This window comes from Diadema antillarum, unplaced genomic scaffold, assembly GCF_040938485.1.
Source record: "Diadema antillarum isolate AM-2024a unplaced genomic scaffold, OU_Dant_1.0 seq00001042_RagTag, whole genome shotgun sequence".
In the NCBI taxonomy this organism is placed as follows: domain Eukaryota; kingdom Metazoa; phylum Echinodermata; class Echinoidea; order Diadematoida; family Diadematidae; genus Diadema; species Diadema antillarum.
The window spans coordinates 587388-606485 of NW_027271873.1; the positions used below are offsets into that span (position 1 = coordinate 587388).

General features: G+C 38.4%; 1 protein-coding gene across 2 annotated transcripts in view; it reads left to right on the forward strand.

Moving 5' to 3' along the window:
- The window catches only part of LOC139743031 (soluble guanylate cyclase gcy-31-like), a 204556-nt gene that overhangs the window by 93369 nt on the left and 92089 nt on the right, over positions 1-19098 (forward strand). The window contains exon 1 of one of the 2 annotated variants that reach the window (XM_071653536.1): positions 14923-15312. The exons of the other annotated variant lie outside the window; for it this stretch is intronic. The gene's annotated coding sequence lies outside the window, so the exon portion shown is untranslated. Of the gene's footprint in view, positions 1-14922; positions 15313-19098 lie in introns of those variants that run through there. 2 annotated transcript variants of the gene reach the window in all.

Genomic DNA, 19098 nt, shown 5'->3' on the forward strand with positions numbered 1-19098 from the left:
TCCAGACAGTAAAGCCAGTGCCGTGTATGAAACTGAGTATTAAAAGCCACAGAGACTTGACTTCCTCCTCGTGACAAACCCAAAATATAGCTTTGCTTTTGTTTTTACCCACGCCGATGAAAATCGGCAGGGGGTTATGTAAAGGGTTCCGTATATTTGTTTGTTTGTTTGTTTGTTTGTTTTTTGTTTGTTTGTTTGTTTGTTTGTTTGTTTGTTTGTTTGTTTGTTTGTTTGTGTACAAGATAACAAGAGAACGGGTAAACGAATTTGCACGAAATGTTCAGGGGATGTTTGGATAATGGCAGGAAAGAATCGATTAGATTTTGGTGATAATCGGTTGACCCTTGCAAATTCTGTGTGACCTTGAAGTTTTGACCCCATGGTATATTCTAGTAGTGACCACTCCGAAAATTTTCCGTTTCTCACTTTGCGATTTTCCGCTACCATACGAAAACATAAACTCCCAAACGATCCGACTTCGCTGCTCAAATGTTCGTAAGAATTCCGAAATTTACGTTTAGGCCTATTTGAGGGACTATGTCCTTCTAGATTAATGAAAGTTCGTTCTCCGTCGTCACAAACTGGCCCGTATTTTGATGATTTTTCAAATTAACATTGATTGTTTTTTTCGTTGGAGGAGCATTTGCTCGGTCGCAGTCACACTGCACGATATGCGCGCTCAATGTCAATGCGTGTGCAAGGCCGCTGACAATGCATCGCGCTCTACACTGTTGGTGCAAAATTGCATCGGGGACGTTGCGGCGCTCGTTAGTGACCGAATGCTGGTGCAGTAGACATTTGCATTCAACCCTTGCATTGAATAATTCCCGTAGACACTAATCATAGGGGTAATTGCCTGAGGGGTACGTAAATTTTGTTTTTCTTTTGCGCTTTTATGGATACCATCAAAGATTGTACACTCATACGACCTTTGATATCATCACACTCTCGGCTTGCTATAATCAAAATATCCCGCAAGAAAACGGCGTATTTCTCGATTTTTAGCGCTTTTTCGGCGACCCGTCGCGTAGACAATACTCTTGAAACTGGACTTAATTCGCGTGCGCTTGGAAAAGTTCCGATTCTGCACTTTTGACGGTGGAATTTGGGATATTCGATGGATTTTTGGAGGAGACTAAAGGACTTTCCTATTGTGAATGAGTGTTACCGTATGTGAAATGATGTGACTTTGCGTGTGATGTGACTGTAGAACCAAAGATCGTACACCTCAGTGTACGATCTTTGGTATAACTCACTGGCTGGTGATAAAGCACACTGGCAATTAAGTGACCGAATTCTGGTAGATGACCGAATGCACATTATGTTTACCCGACTTTGTACTTCAGGCGTGGGTCTGCCGCCTTTGACGGCCCCTCTCTAGTTGTTTTTGTTTTTGCTCTGCGATATTCAAGAAAAGCTACAGGAGCAGCTAACTTACCAATATCAACTAACCAATACTGCCTTAAAGGACAAGTTCACCTTCATAAACATAAGGATTGAGAGAATGTAGCAATATTAGTAGAACACATCATTGAAAGTTTGAGGAAAATCGGACAATCCGTTCAAAAGTTATGAATGTCTGAAGTTTTTGTGCAGTAACCGCTGGATGAGAAGACTACTGCAGTGTATGAATAACTTAGATGTCACATGCGTACAACAATATAATGAAAATATAAAGAGAATTTCACAAAATTTCATCTTTTGAAAAAAGTACACATTCCCCTGACTCATTACCGACAAATGTTATGGGTAATATTATTCCCCCTGCCTTTAGGAAGAGGCAAGTCAAGTGCTCTTCTTTTATTATGCAAAAAAAGTGAAAATATGTTGAATTTTCTTTATATTTTCTTTACACTGTTGTACGCATTTGACTCACGAGCTGTAGTAGTCTCCTCATCCAGCGGTTCAAACACAAAAATTTTAAAAATTCATAACTTTTGCATCGATTTTCCAATTTTCCTCAAACTTTCACTGATGTGTTCTACTAATATTGTTGCATTCTCTCAATCCTTATGTTTATGAAGGTGAACTTGTCCTTTAACCTCGAGGTCGATTTCGTAACAAAATCGAGGTTAAGTTAAGGATCACCGTCTGAACGGAACTAATATGACATCTAATAGGTTCTTGCAGAACAAAGGAATGTGTGTGCCCGCTTCAACAAGAGGCAGAAATGCCACTCTTTGTGCACTGGTACGCAAGAGCTGGAATACAGTAATCCATTCACATTTTGTAGATGTTCCAAGGTGAATGAGCTCAAAGCATTTCTTCAAGAGGTTTAACAGTGATAAAATAACGTATATAGTTAATATGTGTGTGTGTGGACGTGTTAGTGTGTGTGTTAGTGTGTGTGTGTGTGTGTGTGTGTGTGTGTGTGTGTGTGTGTGTGTGTGTTTGTGTGTGTGTGTATGTCCGTGTCTTTGCACATGCCTGTGCGTCATGTGCTTGGATAAATGAAAGGGGTAAACCAATTCACTCGCTCTATTTCTTTGTAGAAGATGTCTAATTAGCACAATTTTATTGTGTTCGACAATATAGCTAATAGCATTACATTTAACGAGTTTTCCATGTTCAGCATATTAGTGATAAAACGCACCTGCTGTTTTGCGTTACAAGTAGGGGCCTACTTTCTCGTATATTGTGATTCAGCGTTTCAGGGATCTGTCTTGATTTGAAGAGACTCTAATAGGCATATAGGCTCACCATAACTCCTCTTTCACTCTTCGTATCACACTGCATCCATACATACGCACACACACACACACACACACACACGCACACACACACACACATATATATATATATATATATATATATATATATAAGTAACAAAGCTGCAACAAAGTTCATGCTGTATTCACCAACGGTTTATTTCTTCACACAAATTTTCGAGCGTCTCGCCGCCCTTTCTCAAGTGTTGATACTCAACACTTATCTTTTACTTATCTTTTTATCTTGCCAACACGTGGACTACCTTATCAACATATATATATATATATATATATATATATATATATATATATATTATAAAGGAGATATCAGTATTTTTCTCATTGAACCATAACTGTAGACATTTTAGTCTGGAAACATTTTTGTTGTAACTATTGTACACATTTTGTGTATTTCAGTACACTTAACATCGATTATATGGATTCACATTTTTACAGTGGTTGTTTCTATCCCTAACTCACATGTTAGAACTATTCTAAAGCAATAATGCTGAGATTTTGTTTCATCTGCAGATGGTAAATTATGCCTTTAATCATCATCGGCAAAATCGGCACTTACATCGGCTATATCGGCTTTATTTCAAAAGCTTTACCACATGTATCTGTATCGCATTATATGTATGAGATTTTAATGTTTCCGCCCATTGTTTCGTCGTTGGTAACAAGTCTTCACCCTTTTACGCTAATCGAAGTTGATCTTCCCGAATCCTAAGCTGTTCTTAACAGCAATTAGGATTCTGAGCTTGATCTCCATCTCCCTAACATGTACAATGTTAGCCCTTTTACGCTCTCGTCTGAAATCTGAAGAGAACCCAATTCGTTCTGGGTAGTCTGGTTTCCAGACCATTTGTCAACCTGTGGTCCCTTCCATAAAATGCGCCTTCGGCAGCCACAATAACCATTTTGGTCGTTTATAGAGGGCGTTAAAATTCTGGGAAGCAAAGCAGTATAGCCAGATGGTCTGGAAGCCAGACTAGGTTCTGAGAGGAAGTGGTTCAGAGGGGAACAAAACCCAAGAATAGAAGTCCTCAAACTTTCATTTTGTATGAAAAGTACTCACTCCCTCAACTTGTTAGTGACACAAGTTAAGGGTAATATTATAGCCCCTGCTTTATGAAAAGAGCTAAGTCAAGTGCTTTTTCATTATGCTAGAAAAGTGAAAATAGGTTGGATTTTCTTTCTATTTGCGTAATATCGTTGTCCATGCATGACGTCACAAACTGCGGTTATTCTTCTCATCATGCGATGGCAGCACAGAAACTTTAAAGATCCATTCTTGTCAACGGATCGTCCGATTTCCTCTAACTTCGCCGATGTGTTTTATTTACATTGCTGCATTTCCTCTCAATTGACATACTGACGACATAATTATCTGGTTTCATTCTTCTTTAAGAGTGATCTTGAGAGGTGTATGAGTGTCTTGATCGCCAAACCTTGCTGATTTCAGGACAGTGCACAATAAGAGAATTCATAATATAGTCCTAATGATATGATGCAATATAAACACACACAGGTACACAAACAAACAAACCAACAAGCTATTCAAAAGTCAACTGACAACGAACACTCCATCGGTATCAAAACTTCGAAGGAGAAAAACATGCAGCAAGCAAGAACAAAAAACAACAAAACAAAGCAAACACTACGACAGGAGAAATGCAAGCAGACGATGTACACGTCTAAACGTCAAGATAAAAAAAAAACAATAACGATACGCTGTATCAAAGAAACAAACTGAAAATGAAATAACATTGGTTCGTTCTCAACAAGACATTAGTTACAAGTGCCCCTACAAGGTTGAATCATTGGAGCGTTCATGTAACCAAAAAATAACAACATCCAGCGCGTGAGAGCAGCCTGAACCAGGATAAAAAAAAGTCACAAAAACAAGGCCAACTTTAGTTACACGATTAAAACGGCCAGATCTCGCATGCAAGAAAACATATAGGATCGTACCCCAGGGAACACTCAGTATCCATTATTGCAATGAAATTGAATTCTGACTCCTATCGAAATGAAGAATAAATGAGAAGGACAAGGTTACACGTCATATTTGATTAAACCTCGTGGTAACTCCATGAGAGAGAGTATAATGAAAGATTGACGAAATTCCCTCTACCCCACCCCCTAAAAAACAAAATAGAGATACAACGTATCACTTCCAAGGTCCCTTTACATACTGTGACTTGCTTTTGCTGAAAACTCACTGCACGCGTGAAAGCACTTAGCCTTGTGTCTGCTCAGGACTTAAAAAAGAAAAGAAAAACCCCGAGTTTTATCTCGTGATGGATACAGTGATTTATGCACCATACGTTTAGATTATGTGTACTGGCATCAAAATCCACAGACTCAATGGCCAGTATTGAAGCGCTGAAAACATTCGTTTGCGAAAAGGAGAAGTGGATTGAAAGAGCTCCGTTAACATGACATGTCACTACACTGTAAAAACATCGGTGTTAGATTTAACACCATGGGTGTTAAATCTAACACCGATCAAACTTCAATAGAGGACCACACCCACAGGTGTTGAAAATGTATTGTGACGGTGTTAAAAAGTGTTCGCCTGGCACTTCGTGGTGTTAATTTGACACTGTGGCTGGTGATATTTTTGACACTGCGCTAGAGTTAATTCAATAATGACACCGCATGGTGTTGATTTGATATTGGTGGTGTTAATTTCAATGGTATAACACCCGTCCAGCTTCAATAGGGGACCACACCAACTGGTATTACTGTGGTGTAAATTTTTTAACACATTTTTTCAAAAATCGAGTACAGTTGAACCTCTCGTATCCGGACAAGTCGGGACCGGGGCTCATCCGGATAAGGGATTTGGCCGGATACGGGAGACTCAATGCTTTATACATGTACATATACATACACATGTACTGATGTAGCCCATTGTAGTACCACATGTAGTAATGTGTATACTGCAACCTTTTCATTGTTACATTTGGGGATGTTTCGGGATGTTGAAATGTCTGAAGGTAAGCAATTTGGAAGAAAATTTGATGCAATGTATGTTAATCATATTGGAAGTAATATGTAATTCATGTGTGTTTGGGTAGGAGTTCTCAAGGAGTTGGGAATCCCCCTTTCTTCCCGTAATTATTAAAAAAAAATCACGGCGAGATTGCGTCCGGATAATAGAGAGATCCGGATAAAGGGAGGCCGGATAATAGAGGTTCAACTGTACTTTATCGGAAAATTCTTTATCGTCTTGTTGAAGTTCAAAATTAACAAGAAGTGCAATAACTAAGAAACTATTCAAAAAACAATTTTAAATTTTGAAATGACACCAGGAGCTGTTAATCTAACACCATGAATGAGCACCGGAAATTTAACACCAGCTCGGTGTTTCATATTTAACACCGGACTTTTTGCAGTGTACTGAATGATTTATCCATTTATTTTATCATAGAGTAATTTAAGGCAATGAGATATTTACTTATTCCTCGATTTGTACATTTTTTCCCTTAGCATATACATTTTGCAGTTCGCTTCAATTATACTTTATGTAATCTAACAAAAAAATGAATACATGATACATTATAGTACGTGTGTGATATATCTAGTTCATCAGGATTGCCAATGTTTCAGTACTGTCTCCGTAGGACCTGCATCGATAGTTCCTACATAAAATAGAATGTGAAAAAAATAACAAATATAGACATACACTAAAATAATGATGAACATTATAATTATATGCATGCCGGAATAAAAACATGAATATTCACGCGTACATTTTCCCTATCGGTATAATTATTATATCTTCCTCTTTAATACGTTCCATGAGTTTTAGCCACTGTTTTTTAATTGTATACAGAAAAAGAAAAAAAAAACAATCTGATGCGCTTTATGGAAATAGAAATCTTTGTAGGCCCCACTGTGCTGTCGGCGAATGATTTATCTTTCATATCACTGGAAAAGTGTGTGTATTGTGCAATTCATGTTTCTTCTTAGTTTCGTACACATGCCGGATATAAAAGTGCTGTATTGCTTGGCCGAAACAAATGCTCTCCCCGTGTACAAAATGACAGGTTGTTTAATGTTGGTATCCCAAATGGGTCTGTCAGTTGTGGCTTGGGCGCATGACTGACTTGCGTTATGACACGCCCCGGGCAGTAATGGCGTAACTCCAACACTATTTTCTCTCCCTGACCTATTTACGCGCCAAACAGAACCACCAAAAGACGTCGTTTTAATGTGGAGATCACTCGCACCGGCACGTTCGACACATTAAGACCTAAAGTAGTGCGTGTTTAAGAGTACACTGGGAGATATTATATATGCCCTCATTATTTAGTCAGACTGATAGGTGGCAAGGATTTTATCCATTCAGTAGTCAACATCATAGGAACTCTAAGTCCCGCCAAAGATACAGTATGTAACACCAAGGAGGTTATGGATACCTCCTTGGATCACATTAACAGAGAGATGGTAACTTAAAGTACGCGCCATACCCCTAATGTGTATATATTTATATATCTATGCAATTTGTCTATCTATCTACCTACCTATATATCTATCTATCTATCGATCGATCGATCTATTTATCTATCTATCTACCTATCTATCTAAATATCATTATGTGTAATACACTCAGCAAAAAAAGAAAGTAAACATGTTTTCCAGCTAAAACTTTTCATAGAAGATTTTCATGAAAATCATTGTGTCATATACCATATTAAAGTTTTTTTAATTGGCTATCAACCTGGTAGGGTTATAAAGGGGGCAACTTTACGCATGAGTGAACACCTTTGGTTTTGTCCTCCAAGGCAGAATAGTAAAAATTGCAAAAATTGACATATTGAAATTCATTTGCAAGTACCCTCCAAGATAGCAATAAGAACAAAAGACCAATTTTAACGCAATGAGAGACATGAATGAAATAGCAGAAATAAGTTTCCGTTCCCTAGTTTCTCTTTATATTCTATAAAGGTGATAAAATCGACAGAACCGTAAGCCGTAAAGGTGATAAAATCGACAGGATTTCTTCATTTTACCTTTTAATTAAGGAATTTAAGAATGCATGAGACAAATTCAAGAACCAAATATTATTTCAAATTTTCTTAAATATGAATAACGTTTCAAATTTAATCTCTTTTGTTTCAATTACTTTTTCCCTTATGTCTTTTGACTATGGCTTTGACTGAAGATTCTTCAATTTCCTCCATTATTTCTTGTCTTTCTTTATCTTAAAGGGGTTCAGAGACATTATGGAGGTCATAGGTTATTTTTTGTGAATCAATTTGCAATTTTACTGTGTTGAATTTGTCTTTTGTTCTCATTGTTATATGGAAGAGCATACACGCTTGAATGACAACCTGTCCATTTTTGCAATTTTTACTTTTGTGCCTTGGAAGAGAAAAACGAATGTGTTCACTCATGCGTAAAGTTTCCCTTTTAATTGACCTGCTCGGTTGATAGCCAATTAAATAACCTTTAACATGGCATATAAAACACCATTAATAGCCAATCAATAGTCTAGGAGAAAGATGAACTTGAAAAAGTGTTTACTTTCCTTTTTTGCTGAGTGTATATGATATATGATGTATTGTTTATAGGTATAGTTGTGATCAATAAGTGAGAACAGGAGTTACTCAATTTCTGTGATGTGAAGATATTGTAATCAGAAAAAAAATTTTGTTGTTTGACGTCTGAAAAGTATTTAATGTTCAATGTATTCAACGTGATTTTCTGCATTCTTGTAGGGAGAGACGGACGTATCATAAGTTTTTTATTTATCTCTTACAGTAATAATGTGTTCGTGCGTGGTAAACAGAAATTCATTCTGTTTCTCCTTCCAACAACGGAAGAGCATTAGAAATTAATGTATGAACACTCACATCCATCTAAAGTGGCGATTATTGATGTATCCATATACTGCCATGCCTGTTCACCTTGCAAAACATCAACCCAAGCAGCTCCCTCCAAACAGCGTGATTTCACTGTGTGTGTTACTCTAAGTTGTGCCTTATAATATGCCCGCGTGTGTTTACCAACGACGAAAAGTGAGTGTAAAGGTCAGGGAAACCCCCGCCCCCAAAATGTTTTTTACATGTGTGTTTAAAATCCGCGAAAACAAGCGTGACGTGTGTAGTGTGCATGTGTGTACGTCTGTCCCTCGTATCTCTGTCTGTTCGTCAGTCGTTTCGCTCATTCGATACCCAGAGTCCCGTGGTGAGTCCGTCCATGTACATTTTGTTAGAGGAAGGATGGTATAGTTTTAGTTGAAGGTGGGATTCAGATTCTAATTTTTTGAGAGATGATTAGAAACCACTTATGAAATATCAAAAATCATTATTATAATTCTAGAAGGAATTCCAGTTTCATTTGATGGCAATTGGTTTTTGAAATGGCTGAAATAAAAAAAAAAGTAAAACAAAATAGTTATAGAAAAAAATTGTCCTAACAAAAGGTGGGTTCCACCCTTGATTAGGACCTCTTTGTTTTTTGATATCTCAGCCATTTCAAAACCAATTTTCATCATAAGCTTTCCTCTTAGACTGGTATGTTGTTTCGTATATTATAAGAGTTGTTTTTTAATTCATTATCTCACAAAAAGTTGGAAACCTGAAGCCCAATCAAACCCCAAACTATACCATCTCTTTAACACTATACATGAATTATGCTCGAAGGCCACTGCCACTTTGATTCTTGCTGATTAATACGTTTTAAAATGTACGCTTACCTATGGTAGCTAAACCCTGGGGAGGTCGGAATAATTCATGAAATGATGCCCCGAATATCTATCACTGATTTGCAGTCCAAATCAGAAAGGGTATGACAAATCTGTTGAGATGTCCCGATTTCACTGATGATTAGTGACTGAGGAGAAACTCTCTACATAGCGTGTATAAAAGTGAGGAAATTAAAGCCTACACTTGCTTGCTCAATCGACGGTAATAAGGTTAATGTATTACATATTTTTCATTGTTTGAAAACCTGTTTGAACAAAATTAAGAGGGTATGTTGGGAATGGGTCAGTAATGATTAATTGTACGAAGAATCCACTCCGTCACATGCGACATGAAAACAAAAAGAAAGATGATAAACCCCAAAGGGCTGTAAAATCAGTCCTCGTTATAAGTTCATAGACCACGATCGTTTCTAAATCGGTATAATCAAATAGTTATCAAGTCCCCGGAAGACTGTAATTCAATTTCGATTCAAAACTTATTTAATTTTTCATACACAAATTTAAAGACATACGAAAGAGGGGACGAAAATGTGACATCAAATTTCAATCATTATTCTTTAAAAACTAATATGCTTCGCCATAACAAAGAATTGTCAGTTTTACACAAGATAAGCGAAAAGTAAAACATCCCCTTGCTGGATATGACTTTGCAAAAACGTATTTCTTTTACCCTTTTTTGGTGAGATACAACGACTGCAGAATCTATAGGCATGTTTCTAGGGTGTAAAATTAGAGAGTGATGTGAGGGTGAGAGTCGAGGGGATTTAATACTCGTTATCCTATCATCTGTTTGGGTAGATATTTTTCTTTTCAGGGAATTGTAGATCGCTTTGGACCGCGACCACCCAAAAATATGATGACGACAAGGTCAGGTGTAAATATGGTACGCTCTGTGTGTTGTTACATTATCAGATGTAAGACTGACCCCGACAGATGGTTACCTGATCGGACAGTGCAAACAGAACATAGCATTACGCACGTACACACAGCACTCCTCTTTTCATTGAACAGAAAAAAAAAAAGGTGTAGTAGGATTAAATGAAGACCACACAACTTTGGACCTGCATATCAAGTGGTATGTGAATGTCACGTGCCTAAGTTGCTAAATGACAACTTAACTATGAATGTTAAAGATTTGTAAAAAAAAAAAAAAAAAAAAAAAAAATCGCCACTATCAGTATGCTCATGTTTATGAAATTAACGAAAGACACATAAGAACTTATTTTTGTTCATTCATTTATTCATTTTATTTATTTATTTATTTTTTTTTTTTGGGGGGGAACACAATTTACTCGAACGTTTGGTAGGCAAACTATCGTAAAATCGTCCACCTTTTTTCCAAAAATCATTTCTATAGGACGTTAAATCGTTTCTACTCAGGAGCACAAGATCGTGACAAATTCAAAATGCTCTCTTTTTTCCATCTGTTCAATAATGAATTATTCACATCGATTGTTGTGTGCTGTGTTCGTATAACAATAATTATTGTGCATTTGTCGTATTTTTCGCTTTTATTTGTGTCTCCCGTACAACAGGACGAACAAAAAGATCATCAGTGATTGAATGTTTGTACTTGCGTGTATATGTATGTGTGTATTTTTGTGTGTTTGTGTGTTTATTTTAAACATAGAGTTAAGACATCACATTTTTAAAAAAAAAGTATGTGCATTGTATCCTCGTGCGGAACATCACAGACACCTACACCGCCTTCTCTGTTTTGCTACTTTTCCTCTAATGTATGGGTATTGTGCCTGGTAGTGCTACCTTACGACTTTTTTTGCGGATTTCATTCAGATCATCTGATACGTCAGAATGTTTCCAGGTGAAAGTTGGGTTCGAAAAACACCGGTTAATAGTCCCTAGGTATACCTTTAAGGAAATGATCATGGCAGTGTATCATAATGAGTTTCAAAGATGTCGATTTCTTTGAATTTGATTTCCAGTTTCATCAAAGCAAACTAAATCCTTCTTTTTTATCAAAGAATTCGGTGCACTGAATTGATTTCCAGTTTCATCAAAGCAAACTAACTTCTTTTTTTCAAAGAATTCTGTGCACTTTGCATGCGCAATAACAATGTTGAAATCAATTTTACAAATCGCAAACGCATGCAGCCATATTATGCTATGATACCTCCACAAAGGAGGTTTGTTTATTTGTTTGTTTTACGCAAAATAACACACACTTATTATGGATAATAGTATCTGGATTCCGTAATCATTTTTCCCCCTCAAAATTCAACGATATCAACGTTACCGTGATTCCAAATGTATACAGAGGGTCTATATATATATATGCTAAGTGTATGTTTTGATGGTCACATGTAACCGAATTATAATACATATTGTGAAACAATTTAATCAGGCACGCGTCCGCCAAAATCAACTGAAAGGTTACTGAGGACACCGTGTAACTGTGGGGGAAAATGCACACTACTAAACTGCCGCCACGTCTATCGAACAGAGGACTGTCAATGAGTCGACATCAATGTGTCCATAGCAATTCTCTGCGTTCGCCGAATTGAAAATATAGCGATTGCAAATGCCTGTATATCCACACTATAACTTCCTGTAACATGCGATAATGTAAAGATACCTTTTATCCAAAAAAAAAAAAAAAAAAATCCATTATACATGTAGTTCGTCAACACAGAACAAACGGTATGTTAGGATTCAGCCAAAATTCCCCCGGGGGAGGGGGTATGGGGGGGGGGGGGTATCTGGTGAATATGTGAACGGTGTCGTGCGTATCATGTGCGTGTTTGTGGCGGACACGTTCTAGCGGGTGTGAATTAGACCCGTACACACACACACACACACTCACACTTTCTGTCTCAAATGCACATATACCATGACACAGATATACACGTATTGATATCATATTTTTCTTTTGTCCGGATACACGCCATGCCGATGAGACGATCAATAAACATATAGGTTACCCATTTCTAATGTCTGTATGGTGGACTGGATTGAAAGCAGAAAAAAGAGAAAAATAAGAGAAAAGAGTTCAGCAGCTATCCCCATGCTTCAAGAGGACCTTGAGTTTTACATAGATTCACAACAGACAACGAGTTTGATTACTAACGTGATTGATTTGAATTGAAGCTGCAAACACAAGTATTCTTTGTAATGATAACGATGGTTCCATTTCTGTGAAACACTGTGACATCATTTGGCAAATTCAGAGTTAATTTCAAGGGAAATGAAACGGAGATGTATATTTGTTTGGATTGAGTGAATGCAGAAATATATCAGTAGGACTAATCAATGGAGTTAAAAAAAATGAACAATCCGTTCAATAGATATGAATTTTTAAAGTTTCGGTACCGACATCGCTGGATAGGAAGACTACTAAATTGTGATTGTGACGTCGCTGTAGGATAAAGGAAAAAAATAAAGAGAGACTTCGACAAAATGATATCTTTAATGAAAAGCGCACATTACTAATCCTTTCACCTGTTACTGACATATTAATTATGTTAAGGGAAATGTTTCCCCCCTGCTTTATGAAAGAGGTACTCCAAGCTGCACTGGAACCACCCAACTTCTTTCTACGAGTAATTGCCTATTCTTAACCCACGTTGATGTGATGATGTGAAGAACTGACTCAACCAAAAAGTAAAAAAAAAAAAACCTCAACCATCTGTGCTGCCGCATGCAATACAATTTCTCGATGGCACGGGTCAAACTCTTCAATATGTAGATCTGGGATGGACAAAAGAAAAGTACTGTTTTTTAATGCTTGCTTTCATATAACAGCTATTAACGAACGCTTTTATTCAACATAGATACATTTTGGATCAACATGTTATACAGTATTGGCATATTGTTTACCGAGTGATCCACCTCTACAAGCTCTAATTTCTACTGGATCACTCTTCCGTCGCTTTATTTACATCCTAACCTGTTCCCTACTGAATTCTGAAATCCCCATAGACATAATACGCAGGCCACCATGTTCCCGTAAGGAACGGGTGAATATCCTTTCTGCAAAGAAAACAAACAGACAAACAAGTTATTTTGAGCTCCCTCGTGGAGACTTTATGAGCTCCCTTGCGGAGACTTCCAATATGAGCTCCCTCGTGGAGACATCATATGGTATAGCTATTATTCTTGTTTGATACCTTTAAAAATTATTATGTTTGATTTATGTCAGTATTGTCTGGGGCAAATTATTTGTTGTATAGGGTCCCATTTTTTTTTTCTCTCTCTCTTCTTTCATAAAAACACAACACACAACAAGTTGTTCCTTATTTTCATCCAAACTACCCAAAGAAGTTTTGAAAAGCGATTTGGGAAAGATCGAGGAGGCCACCATCAAACGCATTAGCTGAACGAGGATGGATGTGAATGGATCGTATAGGGGCCCCCCGAGAGAAGGAAATAAAAGCTGATATGGATAGAGTAAACTGCTTTTGTATAAAAATAAACATATGACAGAGCACGAACACATTCGTCATGGTTGTATACGCCCAAGGGCAACATAAATGTATGTTGAATCACCAGAAAAGTGATTCCAGGATTCCAGGAGGAAAGAAAAATGAGTATGACTTTATGTCACCAATATGTCCTCTTTGTGAGATGATAGAAGGTCTACGTGTCCTTGAGACATATTCTGTCGAACAACTTTAATGTTCGTCCAAGATACAGGACATATCATCCATAAAACCCAGCTTGACGGGGCTGGAGGATAGACGTGGAAGGTGTCTAAGATGACGAAGAAGAAGAAGAAGATGAAGGATGAGAAGGAGAAGAAGAGGAGGAAATGAAGGAAATGAATAGGAGGAGGAGGAAGAAGAAGAAAAAATGTAGATGTAAAGTATCCTGTATAAAACAAACGGAAGTGTTCGCAGCAGAGCTGCGTCGATGCGGATCTAACCGAAGTTTCCGGAGTCGTGCTCTGGCACTTGAACGCTGAAGGGTGTATGCGGTGACTTTGTACGGTCGCTTTGAAATGCGCCCCTCTAATCTGTAGCCCGGTGTGGGCAGATAGCTCATCCGTGCGTGTATCGAACGCATCCATATTTCAACGGCGTCTACGATGGCGCTCTGGCGTTTATTGATATTACCCACGCGTAAAAACCGGCCGGCCGTTCCTCACTGAGGGGCCAATCAATCCCGTTGGCAAAGAAGTAACCCCGAATTCGATTTATGTCACGTTTGTTTACTCTTCCCCGTATGTTCGTCGGGGATAGTTGTTGATACGTCGGCGAGTTGACGACAGATTCATATAGACATGAGGTCAAGATAGATCAGCTCGGAGAACAGTGGCACTAAGCGTTATAATGGATGTTGACACATGAATTGAATGTCGGCATATATTTTACTACTTATCATATGCGTCGCTTCATACTTCATCAGTCAGCACCCTGAAAAACCTGTCGACCACGCCTTCCGAGCTAAAAGATGTTTAGTGTTCGCTCAGAAGCAAGTGATCTTTACTTACTGCTGTGACATCCGTCCTCTGATGAACGGTGATATTTTAATTATCCAGCGGAACACGAAGTGAGCTATAGGAGGTGTAGTCAAGACGAGGAAAATGAATACAACAGTAATGTCTTCTTTACCCATGGTACAGCTTCTCAAATCTCTCTTTCTCTTCTAACATTCACTGGAGTCGTCTGTTACGATGTATATTATTGTGTCACCAATCTGCATGCTTTGTTCTTCTGCAGGCCACCATGTATCTTGTGTGCCTTGAGTGCCCATTGACACAAGAAGACTTCATAGCATTGTGTACACTGTCAAAAGTTTCCGGCACGGAAAGGGTTGAATTTAGTTACAAGACTATGAACTGTCTCGAGGCCCCTGATCTGGAATGTTATTTACATCTCACAACCGTGAGAATTTAACAGAATTTGTGACAACGGATTTAAAGTGAAGGTAATAATCAAGGTCTCACTGATTATTTAATCAGAGATATCAATGATAATGCCGATTTCATAAAATATTTTGTGTTCACATTTTATTGGATACAGTATTTGGTATTTTGGAATGATTTGATTGATGTTAGCGAAACTTTGATTAGATCAGATTGGGTAGTCCCGTTAGACGAATGATGTGCACTGCTTTCTCTCTATCAAAGTTTCTAGACTTTGGACGGGGTGGGATCCAGGTAAACGAATACTCGTAATTACCAGAGATTTCCCTTATGGTTTGGCAGACTAAACGAAGTGGGGACGAGGGTATCGGATGCTGTGTGCCAGAGGACAAGCTTCCCCCCGTGTCCACTGGGGGAGAAATGAAGGTGTCGACGGTTGAATAGACCCGAGATGAGGGTGGTATTCTGAACCTGATAGGAGTGTTAGCTACCAGCTGTCTCCCAGTGGGAGCTACACCACCCGACTGGACCACCGTCCCGGGTCGTCCGGGGGGAACCATTTAGTGACCTAGAAATGCAGTCGTCTTCTGAGTCTCTTTCGTATCTGCTGATTGTCGGGAGAAAAAAAGAAGTCCAGAGTAAAACCATTCAAATTTGTTCCACTCGAATGACTTAAAAAAGAAGAATGTTTGCGAGATATCGATCGGGTGTCCTATGACTCTTGTTAAAGCAAGTCATACGTTGGTAATTAAAATTATATTAACTAATTGAAATCATATCAAATCCAAATCTACCTGGAACGGATAATTATTCACTCCTCAATTTGCCAAACCAATGTGTAGACTATCAGTCGAATTCTTCGAAATGATATTATTCAAATAGCCAAACCGTTCCATTGCGTAGTCCGGGAACTCCGGCAAAGGGCAATACTTACGCTGGATGACTGATGTAACAATTATTACCTTACCTGTTTACTTTGTATCTTTGTTGTTTTCTCTCCTGTGCTTATGTTATGCTAAGATTAATGTTAAGTACTGCACACAAATGTAATGTTATTTTTGTTATTGATTTTCGTGTGGATTTGTCTATTTTTAAGATATTTGCTCGGATGTATATAGTTACACGATTTTTAGTTGGCGATGTCGGAATTTTGTTTGAAGATGAATATGTGATTTTGATGGTAAAGGAACATTGGGGAGATAAATGTCCAGTGCTTAACCTGTCTAACATTTAGATATGAATTATTCCGCAGTAGAAAAAGAAGAAAACAAAGCAAAAAAAGTTTTACTATCCGTTATGCAGAGCGTGACTTCTTCATTCTCTTGTTAGGGTAGGACATCTTTAATTAAATGAGTTTATTCGATGTTTGCTCAGCGGACAGAAGGATTTCAGCCGCAACAACTTGGATCGGAGCAATTTAGGTCCGAATGACATTGAACATAAAGTCAACGCAACGCACAATGTGTGTTCGTTTAGACTAATGTGAACAAAATAGCAGAGAAACGTCCACGTTGTTCCAAATACATGAACTGACAGATCGTGTTTAATCTAGTAATGGAAATTAGCTGTTGGCAAAGTCCCGTATTGTAACCATGCAATGTGCAGTTGTTTCAGTAAACGTTGAGATGTTCTAGTTAGCAGGCATTGCATGCCCGCTGAATGAAAGCGAGCTGTTCATGCCAGAAAGCAACACCATGTTGACTAAGCAAAGCTGTGACCCTTTTATCTCAAGGGAAGAAAGAAGGTTTGAGAGGAGACAACATTTATCATGCGCCATTCTCATTCCTCTTCTCCCTTTCTGCTATGTATACTTGAAGTTTTTTGTGGACCACGCTGATACCATTTACAACAACAACCATCCACTATTCTTAGACTAACCAAACTAATCTGATGAAGAATTCTGCCCTGAACTGGATCTGATATCATTTCTGAAGATAAGTAGAGAGAGAGAGAGAGAGAGAGAGAGAGAGAGAGAGGGTGAGAGAGCGTCACGGGAAGAGGGGGAGAGCGGGGCGAATCCCAAAGTAACTTACGAATGTTGAGTTTGTCAAGACGAACATGATTAAAGAGATCATGTAGTAGCTGGTTTCGCTGAGATTAAGTTGTCATAAACAGTCCTGAGCCGCACCGTCATTGCATGTCAACGTGGATTTCTGGGATGTACGTGATGAATTCAAAAGTTAGCTTTAACTGAAAGATATTGGTGATTTATTTGCTTTTTGTTTTGTTCTCTCTCCTCAAGACAAATCCCAAAACATATATACACGCACTCATTTGTAATGTTGCCCACACTCCTGAGCAAACATAAAATGATAGAGAAAACCTTGAAACGGATAAATCTTACATCTAAAATAGAGGCATCTTGATAAGATGGTGCTTGTTAGTCATCGTACCATCCATTTTGCTGTGATCAAAGGCGCATTTTGTTCCCTTCGCCTGTGCATAGTAGTCATTCCGTGCCTCAAAATACATGTGTATTATGAAAACCCTATATTCTTAGTTCATTCCCCTAATATTTGTAAAGCTAGTTATAACATTTAGAAATTGCTGTCTATCGGTAGCCATATCTTCCGATATATGTTTGTTTTCGTTTCCAGTTAGCCATTTCTGAATGATCTCCACTTAACTCCATCATTACCGTTTGCAATTTGCTCGTATGTGCAGAGTCAATGGCGTATTTTCAGACTTGGATTCTGGGAGGATTAGTCCGTTAGTAGGGGAAACGATCTTGCAAAACAATTACGTAGGACGTGCTATGTACTTGTAACTCCACCCAGGATTATAACGGTACTTTCAAGCCAACAGCAAGCGACCTGTCTGCGACTTTGGTTCGTTCCCTTCTCTGTCTCTGAGAACCGGTCTTAAAAACAAGTAAAAAGGGAAAATATAAAGAAATATCAGACAAACAAACACAAAACATCTCGTTAAACCCTCGTAGAGTGCGTGTATTTGGAGCTAGGTCTTGTCATCGGGGCCGTATTGCCCTTAATGCCCCGAAATTGATTCCTGTTTTATTGATAGTGACGGGGGATATGCCATCCTCGTGTTCAAGATTCGTGCGTCGAGGAGGCGAGAGTTGTAGACATGAAGGTGCATTTGGAGATCCATTATCCTCGACAAATTCATATCGGCATCCATTCTACAAGACCCATAATGTTTGCCCATACCACCCGTCGAGCTTTCTTGTTATCCAAATCATAGACGAAAAATAATCGACCTAATGGTAGTAGTCCTCTCTCGCAGCTCAGTCTGTCTTCCTGACGGGTATAGAAGTTACAGGCTCATTACAACTTCAGTTCAACTATGTGTTGGATATAGAATGATATCGCACGATTCAAACCGTGGTCCAGCACAATTTATTGGAATGATTCAGACTATTACGGATATTTGGGAGATCTCTGATGCTTTTAAAGGATACATGATATTCAAATCTGAAGAAAACTACTTTATTGGTCTGAATCTGCGCGCCCACGAAACTGCTTCAAATTGGGATGTGTTGGTCTTATTCCGAGCCAGGATGAAGTGAACTTTTCCCTCGCTGCCGGCCCGGAGACCACCACAAGAAGGGAGAATGACAAACGGCAAGTCACCGGCATCGAAGTTCTCTGGAAAATAGGAAAATTAGAAAAAGTATACAATGCTTGTACATGTAGAAAACACTGGGCCAGTTCATGCTCACAAATTCTGAAGATTGCAACTTGAACAACGGCATTAAATGAACGACGCAGGCATTGAAACAAATATGTAAGACGATTTTGATCAGAATATCATAATACAAGTGTACGCTGTATCATACATGTACTTCGTAGCAGGGTCGAACTTGGATTCGACTCGTTTGTTTTGGTGAA